This window comes from Equus caballus, chromosome 14 (assembly GCF_041296265.1).
Source record: "Equus caballus isolate H_3958 breed thoroughbred chromosome 14, TB-T2T, whole genome shotgun sequence".
NCBI classification, from domain to species: Eukaryota; Metazoa; Chordata; class Mammalia; order Perissodactyla; family Equidae; genus Equus; species Equus caballus.
In genome coordinates this window covers 30,428,036-30,444,796 of record NC_091697.1, presented here as the reverse complement: position 1 = coordinate 30,444,796, position 16,761 = coordinate 30,428,036, and the positions used below count along the sequence as shown (strand labels likewise).

The 16,761-nt window shown below is 34.9% G+C and overlaps 1 protein-coding gene across 6 annotated transcripts in view; it reads left to right on the top strand.

The window, feature by feature from the left end:
- Window positions 1-16,761, top strand: part of TENM2 (teneurin transmembrane protein 2) — a 3,416,041-nt gene that overhangs the window by 1,282,316 nt on the left and 2,116,964 nt on the right. The window lies entirely within an intron of this gene.

Genomic DNA, 16,761 nt, shown 5'->3' with positions numbered 1-16,761 from the left:
ACACATGTGTGTGTGCACACATGCATATATGCATACATACACACACAATACATGTGAATATACACATATTAAATATTGAAAAGCTTTATGAGAATGGTTTATCTGCCTCGGTTACCAAGTAGAAAATGTGACCACTTTTTGAAAAATATGAGTACACCAAATTTGTCAATATCTTGATGTCCCCCATAGTAGAACCAGGATGTTCCAAAGTGTTCAAATATTAAATCGTATGAAGCATTTTGATTCGAAGTTTCAATTACGAGAAAGGCTATTTCACACGTGGCCTACTTCTTAGGAAGCCACAATGACGTTTTAATAAGTAGTGGAATATAGTTTGTCTCTCCATTCGCTTACCTGGAGGAAGAGAGGTGGCACGGAGAAGCTTGGAAGAGGGACTTGAGGAGTGACGGGTACCGGGCGTGAGAAACCTAACTCCCTAAAGAGAAAGTAAATGTTACAAGAGAGAACTCTGTCGGAAGGTGAGCCAATCAGAGTTGGTTCTGCTAAATGAAGAGGCTAAAAGAGAGGCGCCTTTGACTTCTCAACTTCATATTAAAAAATTCTGCCGTTCACCTTTCACGAACCCAATTCCCTAACAAGCAGGTTGACATTAAATCCTGATTCTTTAGAAATTTTAATGTTTGGAAAGTGTATGAAGTGTGTCCCCTGGAAATGTAAAAAGCAATTCTCCAGATATGGCATTCTTTTGGTCAGGATATAATTTTATTCTTTTTAATGAGTTGTTTGATTATCGCTAGGGAACTGAGAATACCTGAATTCTGAGGTGCTGTGCAGAAATACGACTGAAAAAGCAAGTGATGATCTTCAAGTACATCAGCTTCTGAAAGGGGCTTACTTTCATCCATCATTGGCATTAAATGGTCTATTTGTCGCTTTATGGAGAAAAGGGAAAAGAAGGGACTGGATTTGTATAAGATTTATGTGATTTTAGGTAGTAACTATAACACCTAAAGTAAGGGCGTGTTTATGACATTTTACTGTGTTTTGTCTACTGTCTGAAAAACTCTCATTCAGGAATGAATTATGATAATGATGCGCTAAATGGGCTCAGCGTGGGACTGAATAAGTGCTGCTCTTTCGAAAGAGATCAGGGTTTTTGAGAAAGTGTTAAAATTCTGCATTGATAAGAAAACTTGTGAGGCTCTAAATTGAACCTCATAAAGAATCTCTTTCAACGGAGCTTCACTCTGGTTCCCTGATGGGCAGGTGGGAGTGAGAGAGGGGGACTTTTTTACTTTTCTCAAACCCTAAAATTTTTCAGAGCTTTTTCCTGTAATTTCTGATTAATGGCACCCTTGATTTTGATTTATATTATCCTATTATTCATTATATGGGAGAAAAAGAAGTCACTTTTTTTTCAATTTAATTTTAAAAATTAGGGCTAGCAGTGATGGAATTTAAAATCAAATTATCTTGTCAGAGTGACAGATAAATCTCCAGAGATTCTAATGAGATTTTCCACTGGCAGGATGCTGAATTCTCCCTTTCCCAGACTCCTTCATTCCAGATTTTGACTGTGAGTGACAATGAGCATCTGTGTTTTGAAATATGTTGTTATTTGTGGCATTTTGGTTTTTATTTGGAAATTCTGGGGTGGCTTCTTTACTTGTTTGTTCTAGGTTAAAGGGGAGAAAATATATACACAGAAGAATTTTCTGCTGTAAAGCTGGTGTAAATATGACACAGTATTCTGACTACTCTGCTATTTGATTTTTTTTTCTCATTATCCTAAAGAAAATTTGAAATCTTGAGTGCTTTCTCCATGCTGGGTAGACCTCTATAATTCTATATTCAGTGACCAGCTTTGTTTTATGTAATCATGGATTTAGAGATTCTCTATTTCTGATAACTGAAAAGAAACTATTCTTTGCTGATTTTTAAAACATGTGACAAATCACAATTCTTGAATGAAATAATGGCTATGCATTTTATTCTTCTGCAAAAGAATATATGTAAGATAAGCCAGCAGTATATTAAGTGACACTAGCTAAGTAACTGAATTTCCCATTGATCGTTTAAAGTGTCTTGTGGAAACAAAGGGAGTACAGAACAAATCGTTGGTTATTAAGGGACCCTCTGTATTAAGAGATTGTCTTGGAGTAGAAAGAGCATTGCAATATGAGGTTGACTCTAGTCTGAGCCCTTTCCTTACTCTGATCGAACAGGGAGTTCATGAACGTCTCTAACCTTCAGTTTCCTCGTGTATAGGACAGAAGCTAGTCAGAAGCGACAGCTGTGATGCAGCTCTTTGCTTCTTCATTATGTTTCTGTCTTGCATGTTGTAGCAATCCTTGCAACAGAGGATATTAACAAGCAAGTGCCCCCTGAGAAGCCTGCTTTGGTGACTCAATTATTATCCTAAAATGAGGAATGGTGACGATGTTAGGTAATAATTCAAAGAACAGATGATACTCAGAAGAAAATGCGCCAAGGCACCTATGTGTAGGCCCTGAAGAGCCGCATATACTGTACATTTGTTAAGAGTCTTAATAAAAGAACAGAAGGAAGGGGAAATAACACAAGATGAAGAATGAATTACTTAAGATTAAATAGTTTCTATTACAGAAATAGGCTACATGTAGAGCTAATGACAGGCATTTTCTACAGACAGATGGAATGCTCTCATTTCCCAATAGTATTGATATGAAGTCTCTGTTAAGATTCATTTTTCCTGAAACATTTGCATATAAATATAAACATCATTACTAGGGGCTAATTGCCCTGTAGGAACCAAAATGTGGGAATTAGCATCTTTAGTCGTTTTTATTATTATTTTTTAAAGTATCTCTAACACGCATCATATTTGGTACTGCATGGCTGCAACAGATAATTACCACCATTAAGAATCTCAAACGCAAAATCAAAACCATTTGGAATGGCTTCCAGGGCAACCCAGCACAGTGAGTAGCCACCAAAATGAGTATATGAGGTTTATGTTCATGCATATTCATAAGGGTACTTAATTCGACATTCATAGTAGGGGGCTTTTGAAAGCTTGTCAAAAGAGCAGCCCCAAAACAAGACCAAACATCAAAGGTAAGAAGATGCAGTACATCTTGCTCTCACACACATACAAATATTGCTTGCAGGAGGCAATGAATAACACTAGAGGAATTATTTATTTTAACTTCTCAGAGGAGATGGCAACTTCTACGAAGATGTAAACCACAAGCCTTTGCCTTTATCATTCATCTTATTGATCAGAAAGGTCAGGAGTATAAGTTATTCAAAGGATGGATCATAGGCAACCATTCTGGACAAATGGGCATATAGACAGTGTGATTAATGCCCCTTGCTTGCACAGAATATGAAGAAGACTTTGAGAGCATGTCTTAAGGACAGAAAAAAGAAAAGTGTTTGAAAGAATACAACTGTGGCTGTGACGCTGACTGTCTCTGAAATGTTGCCCATTTTGTGGGTGGGTCTGTGTATTTCAGAATACAGGTGCTGCCTTGTTCAACTGTTGTGTTCAGAGGCGATCTTGCTGACATTATACTTTTCAAAACCATTTCCATGACATTCAGCAAATGTTTGTTCTGGTGGAACAAATCTGTTAAATTATAGATTAGAAATAGTACAAAGAAACCTTTACAAATGTTTCATTTTCAGTTTTGCACAAAGCAAACAGCATTGTATTTAAATGAAACACTTCTTGTTAGAATAAAACATCTACATAACAAGGTACTATGCTTATGCTCAATTTTCTAATTCTTTTGCCTTCCCTGGATGGGCACGGATGTCTGAAGCTGTAAAGGCACAGATGGGATTGGGGATGACATCTCATCAGTTCCTTTCAAATGCCCATCTCTACGAGTCAACGTCTGCTCCCCTATCATTTTCTTATCATTCTCAGCTCACCTTCCTTGGTTTCATTCCCCACCCACACCTTTTTCCCCTTTGAATCCCCATTGTTCCTAGGAATGATCTAAATATGAAACAATGATTCTTTTCCCATGACTGTGGTCCCATATCACTTAGTGGGCACTGAGTTCTGTTCAATCCCCCCTTAACACTTATAGACAATCATTATATTGGAAAAATATTGGACAGTGGACATATTAGTGGTTCTAAACACATTCTGAGCATACATGCTAGGGTACCACTAGACATACCATAGGCTTCAAGTGACCTGTTTATGGATGTGCTTTAGATCCATAAATCAAACTTTAAATTGCTGTATAAGTTAGAGAAGAGTGAAGTTTAATGTAGTGATTCTTTGCTGAAGAAAGGTTTCTTTTTAGGGCTATATGTTATTTTACAATAACTTAATCATTATTGTTTTTTAAATTGTCAAAAGAAGATTTTTTAAAAAATTTACTTAAAATCCTTAGTGCTAATAAGTAAATAAGTAGGTGACTCAGTTGAGAAGAAAATTGCAAAACAGACAAAATCATCTAAAATGCCAGCTCTCTTCAAAATCAGACACTAAAAAATACCAACGTGACATAAAAGAGAAATATAACTTAGATGGCTCTAAATGTGCTTTAAAATGTATTTTTAAATATATTGAAACGTATTATAAATATTGGAACATATTATTAAGACACAATACATTAAATAGCAGTACACACAGGGATATCCAGACAGTTAAATGGGAATGAATTGAAAATACAGAAACATATGTGTGTGGGTGTGTACATATGAATTCAATATGTGTAGAATTAAGAAAATGTCACAAGCCATTTGCAAAAGAAGAATTACTTAATAAATGGAATTGAAAATATTGGCTATTTTAAGGAGGGGGTAATAATTTAGATCCTCATTTCACATCATATGCCAAAATAAATTCGAGAGAGAAACATAGAAGCTAAAATCATAGATTAATGAAAAGTCAATTTAGGGTAAATGTAAAGCTAAAATCTTATAATAATGAAATGACAATTTAGATAATTACTTTTTGTGATCTGTGGACTTCTAAGCATAAACACACTTTTTAAGTATGCAAGCAACAGAGACAATCACCAAGGGAAAGATCAGTATGCTTGAATTAAAATTTACAAACGTTTTTACATCAAAAAGTCATTATTAGCAAAATTAAATGATAAATAACAAACTGGGAAAATACTTGTACAAAATGCATAAGTTAAAGAATTTTAAAAACACTGAAGCCTTTTTTTTTTTAATGGTCAACAGTGGTAAAGAAATTTCAAAGTATAAGAACTACAAAGGAATAATAAGCATATGAAAATAGTTCAACTTCAGTTATAATGTAGGGGAATGAAAATTTTAAAAAAACATAAAAGAGCCCCTTTTTTTGTTTTGTTTTGTTTTTTGCTTTCCAACACCATAAACACTCTAAAAAGATGAAAATTCTCCCTGTGTGTTTTGGGAGAAACATAGGCAGTCTCCAGACAACTGGTGTGTGTGTAAATTAGTACAAACTTTCTGAAAAGCAGTTTTACTACCGTGGAACAAGAGCTTGACAATCTTATAGAAAATCCACTACTGGTTCAAAGATACAAAAATATTTCCCGTAAATGATTAGAAATTCAGAGAATTACATAGAAGCAAAGATCATCATTACAAAGAAACATTTCAATTATTTCTACCCTATGCACTTTCTAAATGTTTCTCTTATTCCATAAAGTAGCATGAACAATGTAAAATATTTTCTCTGTATAGTTACAGTGACTGGAAGTTGCTGGTCCCCAACCTTGATTTATAATCTGCCTTCAGATTCTCAAGGTCTATGTAAGTGTCAGAGAGATTCCTTGAGAAAAATGTCCACGTTCTCCAAATCAGTCATACAGAGGAAGACAAGGAGTGATGAGGCTTTTATGCAGGGATGACGATGGTGGAGAAGGCAGAGGAGTTCCAGGCCAAGCTCACCTTGAGTCACTACCACCTTAGAAATATAGGAGAAGGATACTTAGCGACTGATGACTGCATGTTTGTTCAGCTGGAGACATTTATTCATACCTTGTTAGTAGCATAGTAAGGTACTTGGCTACAAACTGAGGATGATAAAATGATAAATCAAACACATGCTGGGATCTATGGAAGTTTAGAGCTTTGAATAGGAGACAAACGTCGGGCCAGCCCGGTGGTGCAACCCTTAAGTTCACATGTTCCGCTTTGGTGGCCCAGGGTTCACCTGTTTGGATCCTGGGTGTGGACCTACACACGGCTTGTCAAGTCATGCTGTGCCAGGCATCCCACATATAAAAAAAAAGTAGAGGAAGATGGGCATGGATGTTAGCTCAGGGCCAGTCTTCCTCAGCAAAAAGAGGAGGATTGGTGGCAGTTGTTAGCTCAGGACTAATCTTCCTCAAAAAAAAAAAAAAAGATAAATGTGTGTGTGTGTATGCACATAGTTACATAGACACACACACACACACAATCCAGTATATTAAGGGAGGAACCTAACAATCTCCTTCTCAGGACACATTGTATGCAATATAGAATTCTACTGTCACAATTATTTGTTATCAGATCACGTCATCCTATTTATGTTTCTCTCTGAGAACAATCTGGATTTATTCAATTTACTTCTTTTTTGTCTTTCTCCACACCAACCACCTAGTCACTTTTTGGAAAGCAAGAGGCATAAGGCTAGGAGACACGCTTATCTAGTCCACCGTTGTGCTCTAAATACATGGCACGTAGTGGCTACGCAAATATTTTTTGAATGAATGAATCCTTCTTTTATGGCTTAGTTGTTTTTAATGTATATGTACATTTGGGCACAGAGAAGGGGAAGAAAAGGAAAACAAAAGAGCAAAGAAGAGATAAAGAATAACACAAAGAGAGGCAGAGAGAAGGCATTTGTACTTAAGTTTTTGAGAGAAAAGAGGGAGGTGATGTCCAATAAGTTGTCCAGGGAGTCACCTGAAGAAGGTGCATTGACATATTTTTGTAATGGAATTGCTGGTCCTTGTAGTATGAATATTTTTAAATTTTCAAAATAATGTTCAATTATTTTTCAAAGTGATATATCAATTTTCATTCCCATCTGTAGGATGTATATAAGAGTTCATGTTGACCCACAACCTTACCAATACTTGATAATGTCATATTTCTTAATTTTTACCAATGTAATAAGCAAAAAATTGGTTAATGTAAAGTTGAAACATTATAATAATGAAACAATTTAGATTATTTTTTGTGATCTCTGCACTTATAAATGTAAGCAACCTTTTTAAGCATGAAAGCAATAGGACCATTGTTTTCATCTTAATTTGCATGTCTTTTATTACAGTTGAGGAATATATTTTTTGACATTGATTTTTCTCTTCTTTAAAATATCTGTTCATCATTTACCTTTTTAAAAATATTGACTTGCTGGATGTTTTTCTTACTGATTTTAAAATTTCTTTTTTCTTGAGTACCATAACTTTTCAGGTATACTTTTGCAAATATAGTCCAACATTTATACCTCTATTTCTTTTCCTTTAAGGGACCTTTTGAGGAATGTAAGGTTTTGTTGCTGTAGCTACTTTTGTTGTGCTGTTGCTGTTTTAACATGGTTGCTTTATATATTTTTTATGGTGTTTTGTAGGTTTTGTTTGAGAACTTCTTTCCTTCTCTGAGGTCATAAACATACTCTTCTATATTTTCTTTGTAAAGTTTTACAGCTTTGACTTTTAACATTTAGAATTTTTATTTATTTAGGACTGATCGCTCTGTACTGTAAGAAGTTTGGGTTCAATTTCTTTTTTTCCCAATATGAATAAACAAAACTTCCTACAGTATTTATTGAGTAGATCCTCCTTTCCCCAGTGATATACAGTACCACCTGGAATGTAAAGCAAATTCTGAACATCAAAGAGTCAGTTTCTAAGGATTCTCTTCAGTTCTATTACCCACATGATTACATTCTCTTAATTATTATAGTTTTATAATTATTTTGATTTCTGATAGGGCTAGTCTAGTCCCATTTTATTCTTTTTACTTTTTTCTAAATTGTCTTACATAGTTTTGAACCATTGCACTGTGAATTAAGTTTTTCTTGTTGCATACAAAGTTATTGGATTAAAACCACATCCATTTATTAGCTCACAATTTGACAGGTCAGTAGTACAACAATGGTGTGACTGGATTATCTGCTTAAAGCTGAAATCAAGGGATCAGCCTGACTGAGTTCTCACTTGTAGTCTCTGGGGAACTATCTGCTTCCAAGCTCATAGTTGTTGCTAGAATTCACATCCTTGTGGTTATGCGACTGAGGTTCCCATTTCTTTACTGGTCGTGGTCTGGTGGTGGTTCTTAGCTCATAGTGGCTGCTGTCAGGTCCTTTCTATGTGAACCACTCCAGTTTCAAGACAGCAACAGTGTGTCAGTTCACCTCCTGTTTCAATTCTCTGCCTTCCTCTTGTGCTAACAGCTAGAAAAAAACTTTCTGCTTTTAAAATGGCCCATATTATTCCATTGTATCTGCCTTTTTGATTAACAGAAAGTCAACTGATTAATATCCTTAATCACATCTGCAAAATGCCTTTTGCCATGTACCATAATCACAGGTATGATATCTCATTATGGTCCTAGCCCCAGGAATTAGAGCAGGAAAAGTAGAGGGAAATCTTTCGAATTCTGATTACCACACCCTTCACGTAAATTTTAGAAACAGATTATCAAGAAAATCCTTGTGATTTCTTTTAATTGAATTGTACAGAATCTATAAAATGTGGAAAATCGACATCTTTATAATATTGTCATCTAATTCATGAACATGGTATGTCCATTCTATTTAATTTTGTAGACAGTATTTTTAGACATTTAATTAATATTGATATTTCTGTTGTCAAAAGCAGCGCATTTGATTTTTGTGTGTTGGTTTTGTGTAGGCTGTTTTGCTAATCTCTAATTATAATGGTTTATATTTTATATTTTCTATCTATATTATTTTATCGAAGGGATAATGAGTCTATTGTTTCTTACTTTATAATCCTTACAAGTATTTTTTTCATGCTCACCATTCAATCCAAAACATGATTAAAGAATTAGTGAGTTTCATCTTATCCCTGATTTAAAAGGAAGCATTTTCAAAATTTCACCATTTAGAAGATATTTGCTGTAGATTTTTCACAAATGCTCTTTTCCAACACGAGTCCTCTGACACCAGCTGGGTGTTCTACAATTCCATCCAGTTCTGACACTAACTACCCAGAGTTATCATCAGATCTCACAAGTTAAAGGACAAGATCTCCAACGAGAAGGCTCGTACTTCAGATGCCAGCAACAGATTGGGTCCCAGGCTACCTGCACTTCTACTTGGCCAACTACAGATTCAGGGCTTTCCCCAGTTTCCACAGTTTCCATAACTGCTAGATAACTCATAGAACTCAGGAAAGCACTATACTTCCAATTTTATTAAGGGATACAAATGAACAACCAGATGAAGAGAGACATAAAGCAAGGTCTGGAAGGGTCCCAAGCACAGGAGCATCTATCCCTGTGGAATCAGCATGCACCATCCACCTGGTACATTGATGTGTTCACCAGTCAGAAGCTCCCCAGAACTGCACTGTCTAGGGCTTTTATCTAAGTTTCATTGTGTAGGCACCGTTGGTTAAATTATTGGTCACATAATTGAATTGAATTCAGTCTCCAATGTCCTGCCCCTCACTGGAAAGTTTCAGTTGGATAATCATGAGATTGGTCTTTCTGGCAACCAGCTTTCCCACCATAATTAAGCTCATTAGCATAACGAAGTCATTCATATCACTCAGGAAGTTCTAAGAGTCTTGAAGTTCTGCACCAGGAACCAGAGACAAATTCTATATATATAAGATTAATTAACTATAATAAATATACAATATAATTTAATACATATATACGATTTAGTGTTATGTATATTTTACCAATATATATTAACCATTCTTAAAGGTACAGTTCAGTAGGATTTACTACCTTCATATTAGCATGCAACCAATCTCCAGAACATTTTTCAACTTGCAAAACTAAAACTCTATACCTATTAAACAGAAACTTCCCATTCATTCTGCCCCCAGCCCCTGGCAACCACCATCTACTTTCTGTCCCTGTGAATTTGACTACTCTAGGCATCTTATCTAAGCAGAATCATAAAATTCTACCTTTTTGTGACTAGCTTCTTTCCCTTAGCATAATAATATCTTCAAGCTTAATCTATGTTGCAGCATGTATCAGAATTACCTTCCAGAAATTTTTTTTTATCATACTACATATATTTTTATCAAGTTGAAGAGATTTCCTTTTCTGCCTAGTTTACTAATAGTTTTAATTGTAAATATGTTACCAAAAGTTTGGTCTCTGATCCCAGTGTCAATCCAAATAATGAGAACAGAGTCTTGAGTGAAAAAAGAAAGCTTTACTTTGCCCGGCAGAGGGAGCAAAACAAGGGGTAGTGCCTCAAAAATTGCTAGCTCCACATTAAGAAATGAGTAGGGGTTTTTATTTGGGGTTTTAAGTAGGGGAGGGGGGCTGTGGCCTTTTTGGTCAATGTTTTCCCATCTGCCTGTGTCTGGGGCTGCTTCCAGCAGAGGAGACAAAGGATTTCTCAGATGAGTGTCCTTGGATATTTATCTCCATGGTGGAAGGTAGACTCTGAAGTCAGGAAGCCGAGGAGTTGGGCCTGGGAAGCTTTGGATTCTTGATATTCTCTGGACATTAGTTTCTCTGTAAAAGAACTTCAAGGTCCTGTGATTAACCACAACTTTAGTGGGAGCGCAGCTTGAGGCCATCTGGGCTTTAACAATTTGTAACTTCTATTTGGTTGTAAAGCTCAGGGAGTCAGAAGTTAGGGAAACAAGTATTTACATATGAGTGGAACTAAAGAACCAGGGAAGTGCAAAAGTGCGCTTTTAGTTTTAACTCTATATGTGCTGGGTTCACTGTAGGGAAACAAATATTAGGGCTGATATTAATTAAGAGCTGTTAACAAATAGACATTGAATTTTTCGAGGGTTTATTCAATACCTATCAAGATGACTATATTGTTTTCTCCCTTAATTAATTAACATGGTAAATTTCACTGATAACTATTCCTCATTTAAAACCACCGTTGCATTCTTGGGATAAACCTAACTTGTTTGTGATATATTATTTGTTTATACAATGTGCCCTTTGACTTATTTTGATGAGAATTTTTACATTTGTGTTCATCAATGTTATTAGATTGTAATTTTTATTTCTTGCCTTGTCATTGCCTAGTTTTAGAATTCAGAATATACTGATCATAGACTGAACTGGGTATTTTCTTTTGTTCTCTCAAAGAGTTTAGATAAAATTGGGATGGTCTATCCCTATGAATAGTGGTAGAACTTATCTGTAAAAGCATCTGGACTTGGTTTTCCCTCTTGGGAAGATTTTTAATCATTGATTCATTTCTTAAAAATGATTTCATCCATTTTGAGTTGATTTTTGTGCATGATGTAAGGGAAGGGTCTACATTCATTCTTTTGCATGTGGCTGTCCAGTTTTCCCAACACCATTCACTGAAGAGACTCTCCTTTCTTCATTGTATGCTCTTGCCTCCCTTCTCGAATATTAGCTGTCCACAAATGTGTGGGCTTATTTCTGGGCTCTCGATTCTGTTCCACTGATCTGTGTGTTTGTTTTTGTGCCAGTATCACTGTTTTGGTTACTATGGCTTTGTAGTATATTTTGAAATCAAGGAGTGTGATACCTCCAGCTTTGTTCTTTTCTCTCAGGAATCCTTGGCTATCCAGGGTCTTTTGTTGTCCCATATAAATTTTAGGATTCTTTGTTCTATTTCTGTGAAAAATGTTGTTGGAACTTTGACAGGGATTGCGTTGAATATATAGATTGCTTTAGGAAGCATGGACCTTTTAATGATGTTAATTCTTCCAATCCAAGAGCACAGAATATCTTTCCATTTCTTTGCGTCTTCTTCGATTTCTTTCAACAATGTTTTATAGTTTTGGTGTACAGATCTTTCACTCCTTGGGTTAAGTTTATTCCTAGGTATTTTATTTTTGTTGTTGCAATTGTAAATGGGATTGCATTCTTAATTTCTCTTTCTGCTACTTCATTGTTAGTGTATAGAAATGCAACTGATTTTTGTATGTTGATTTTGTATCCCGCGACTTGACTGTATTCCTTTATTGTCTCTAAAAGTTTTTTAGTGGATTCTTTAGGGCTTGGAAGCAACCTAGGTGCCCATCAAGGAATGAATGGATAAAGAAGATGTGGTATTTATACACAGTGGAATACTACTCAGCTATAAGAAATGATGAAATCCAGCCATTTGTGACAACGTGGATGGAACTTGAGGGTATTATGCTGAGTGAAATAAGTCAGAGGGAGAAAGTCAAATACTGTATGATCTCACTCATAAGTAGAAGATAAAAACAATGACAAACAAATACATAGCAACAGAGAATGGATTGGTGGTTACCATGGGGGAAAGGCAGGGAGGCAAAAGAGGTGATGAGGCTCACATGTGAGAGGATGGACTATAATTAGTTTTTGGGTGGTGAACATGATGTAATCTACACAGAATTCAAAATATATTATGATGTACATCCAAAAGGTATATAATGTTATAACCCAATGTTACTGAAATTAAAAATAAAAAAAAATTTGAAAATGATTTCAGGCTAATTCTGTACGTCTGGTAATTTTTCAACATTTATTTTTGGAAAGTTATGTTTCTATCAAATTATGCACTTCACCTAAGGTTTCAAATTTGTTGGCATTAAGTTGTTCAAGTATTCTCTTATCATTCTAAGTATCTGAAGTAGTTATATTCTGACCTCATTTTGATTCCTAACCTGATTTATTGTTCCTTTTTCCCTCAGTCAGTATTTTCAGAAAAATAATTTTAGATATCATTGATCCTCTATTGTATGCTTTTTAATATTTCATTAACTTTGTTGTTATATTTTCTATGTCCTTTCTACATATTATGGGATTTTTCTGTTGATCTTTTTTCTAACGTAAATTAGATAATTAATTTTTAAATTTATCCTTCATTTATAATATAAGAACTCGAGTCTATATTTCCCTTAAGTACCAGTTTCACTGTATTCCAAAAATTTTGATATAAAGAATTTTCATTATGGTTAAACACTATTTATTTTAATATATACATTGTGATTTTTTTTGACCCAAGATGTTTACATATTTTAAAATATCCAAATGTAGAGTTATTATATTTATCTTTTCATTTTGACTGAAAACTAGATTGCTATTTTATATTTCTCATCTCAAACCTCTGTACTGAATTCCATGGTAACTACTTTTGATATATCTTCCAACTCACTTATTTTTCCTCCAAGAGTGTTTATTAACATATTAAATCAATCCTTTAGCTTTCAGTTTTACTAATAATTTTTAATTTATAAAATACATTAATTGTTCCTTTTAAGTTCTGTATTATCATTAATGATAATCATTTATCATTTGATTTATTTATTTCAGACCCAATTATATTCTCTATTTGATGTCTTCAATATATAAGTCCATGTGGTATAAATCTGATGTTTTTTGTTTCTATTTAGCCTCACCTTCAATATGGGGTTTGTATGTGTATATGTGTTTTTATGTGTGTGTGTGTGTGTATTTTGGGGATTTCTGTTTGTATTTTTTGTGATTTTTAACCTGTAGAAATCCTTAGGGTCTAAATACAGGATATTTTCCTCCAGAGAGAGGGTTTCTTTACCAAAATTTAGTGGATGCTATGAGTCTATCAACCGAAGACCACTTTAGCCCCTAGTAAGGTCTCTGGCTCAGGTGAGAATCTCAGGTATGGATACTCCATGTGGCTGATTGCCTAAGATTTCCCTTCAGACACCAATGCCTGTATTTGCTTTTGGCATCAGTGCGATTTCAGCTTTCTTTTGTTTTATTCTCTCTGCTCAGGTTTCAGCTCAAGAAACTTTTTGTGGTTGGTGTTTTCACTTGTAATGGAGGTGGGTATGGATCACACTTGGAGATTTCTCTTATTTTCTATATCCTGACCAACACGTTATAAATTCTGTGTGTTTTCTTCTTGCCGGGATCTAGTTGTTTTCTAGTGGCAATTTACTTTAGACTTTTCATGCTAGTCTATGATCAGAAATGGAAATCCTTCTCAACTATACTTGTCTCTAGACATACTCTCATTCTTGCTTCTTTTCCTTATGGTAAAAAGGTTGCTTCTCAAATGTCAGAGTTATACATCCCATTGATATCTATTTGTTGAGAGCTTTTGCTGTTAGCTTCTCCAATTCTTTAGTAACTACGTAGTTCCCATTCCTCACCATATTTAGTCTCCTATGTATGAATTTTACATTACAGTTACAGTAGTGCTTCTCTAGAACTGTACTGTCTGATGTGGTAGCCGCTAGTCTCTTGTGGCTGTCAGACATTTTAAATGTGGCTTGGTTTAAGCTTACATATGAAGTTGGTGTAAAAAACACATTGGATTTTTAACATATTGTACCAAAAAAGTAAAACAACTCATTAATATTGTTTATATTGATTACATGTTAAAATGATAATATTTTGGATATATTTAGTTAAATAAAATATTAATGAAACTATTTTTACCTATTTGTTCACATTTTTGTTTATGTAACAATTAGAAAATTAAAATGACAAATGTGGCTTGCATTATATTTCTATTAGACAGTGCTCTCTATACGATTATCAATAAATACCTTCCAAAATCCAACATTTATTCTCCGTTCTTTCTCTCTCTTTCTTTCTTCAATTGAGAAGGGAATTTGTGGGAACTTTATCTATCTTCTACCTGAAAGTATACTATCTAAGTAAACTTGTGTCCTAGAAGTTTTACAACCTTCTATACTGTCATTCACCTCAGGTCTACTGTTTATTTTTTAAAATTTGCATTCCTTTTTCTCCATAACTAATTAAATGTCTAGCTTAATTCAGAATTAAGTTTTATAAAGCTTTCTAAACTTCAAAAATAATTTCTCAAAGTTTCCTTCTATCAATACCAATACTCTCTCAACATAACATAGAAGAAAGTGTGCAGAGAACATTAGGGGACATTTAAGAAAAGCAAAGGATGGAGTGGGCAAGGCATTGGAGTGTAGGCTTGTGTGGTGAAATACAGGACACACAGGTAAATGAGAAATGCAGATAAACAATGAATAACTCCTATTTTATTTTTTATAATTTTATTATTTTATTGTCATTTATAAACAACAAGTAAATAAGGCATGGAACACTTACACTAAAAATAATTGTATTTGCTACTTATCGCAAATTAAAATTTCAGTATCCTGTAGTTTTATTTGCTAAATCTGTTAATCCTATTTGGATGAAAACTGTATTTTTGGCTTCCTCATGGGTAGGAGAGGAGGAGTGTTTGGATGTCAGGTGCAGAGAATGGAGGTATCATATTTATTTTCTAGCATACAATGATTGCTATTCTATGAAAGGCCCACCTCTTGTTTCTTTCATTTATTCATTTATTTGATTTTGACTGATTCCCCAATCTTATTTCCATCCCCCATTGTCATTCTAAGTTATTTGAAATGTACCTGTCTTTAGCCTGTTGGGTTTACTTTTTAAATAAGACCCCTCCTCCTTGTCCCTTTGTTCATGTCAGTAAGGCCTCGTGTCATAACTCTATTTAATTGCAGGTAGCCTCCTCCTAGTACTCTTGCCTCAGCTTCCCCTGTTTTTACTTCTTTTCATAACATTTATCACTTGTTGCTTGTTTATTTGACTGTTGTTAATAATTTCTGTCTCCTCAGCTACATTGTGCTATTTATGAGCGCAGAGATCTTTGTTTTTTTGCTGACATATCAACTTAGAACCATCCCTGTCACATTGTAGGTGGTGAACATAGTATAAACTATAATAAACAAAAGCTTCACTGCTTTCTCTTCCCCAATCTATGTTTTATATGAATGCTTTTCTGTTTTGAACTACCTTCTATTTGTTTTCTAATGAGCATTATGTTTTTGGATAGATGCCTGTTTGGGGCTTATTCAATCTCTGCATCCATCTGTCTTCTGCAAAGATTCTATCGCATATATCCACCACATTCTACTTTCTCTGCTCCAGTGATGGACGTTAGGATTACTTCCTTGTCTCTCTTCTCTGTCTTACATAATTTTGCTTTTAACTTCTTATTTTAACATTTTTTCATCATTGTCTTAAAAACCATTATGTTCTCTTTTTAGGAACAAGTGCTACAAGAGAGGGAGCTGTCATTCACAGTCCCTCTATTCCTTTGCTAGGTTTCTGCTCTAGACATTTTGTTATTGACATCATCTGCCCGTAAACACTGGAGAACTCCATTTGTTAAACACCTTGACATCTCAAATTAAGAAAAACAACTTAAATTTAAATTACAGTTAGGGGGCTGTCCCCATGGCTGAGTGGTTAAGTTTATGTGCTCTGCTTCAGCGGCCCAGGGTTTCACCGGTTCGGATCCTGGGCGCGGACATGGCACTGCTCCTCAAGCCATGCTGAGGCAGCATCCCACATGCCGCAACTAGAAGGAGCCACAACTAAAAAAATATACAACTATGTACCAGAGGGCTTTGGGGAGAAAAAGGAAAAAGAAATAAAATCTTTAAATTACATATAGGAGTGAGGACCACATAGGTTATCTTTCATGATGTATAGCCTTGCTTGGGGACAGGGAGTAGAGGGTGGGTGAGATACTCTAATATTTCAGTATCAGAATAATGCTTGTTTAGCTGAGTAAGAAAATTACTAGTTTTTTAAATACATTCTATGTTAAGGTGAATATCAGCATTGAAATGGAGAGGGAGTATAAAGGTTTTCTGCCCCTTCCAGTATACTGCTAACACATTTTTAACTTGAGACTTTTATATG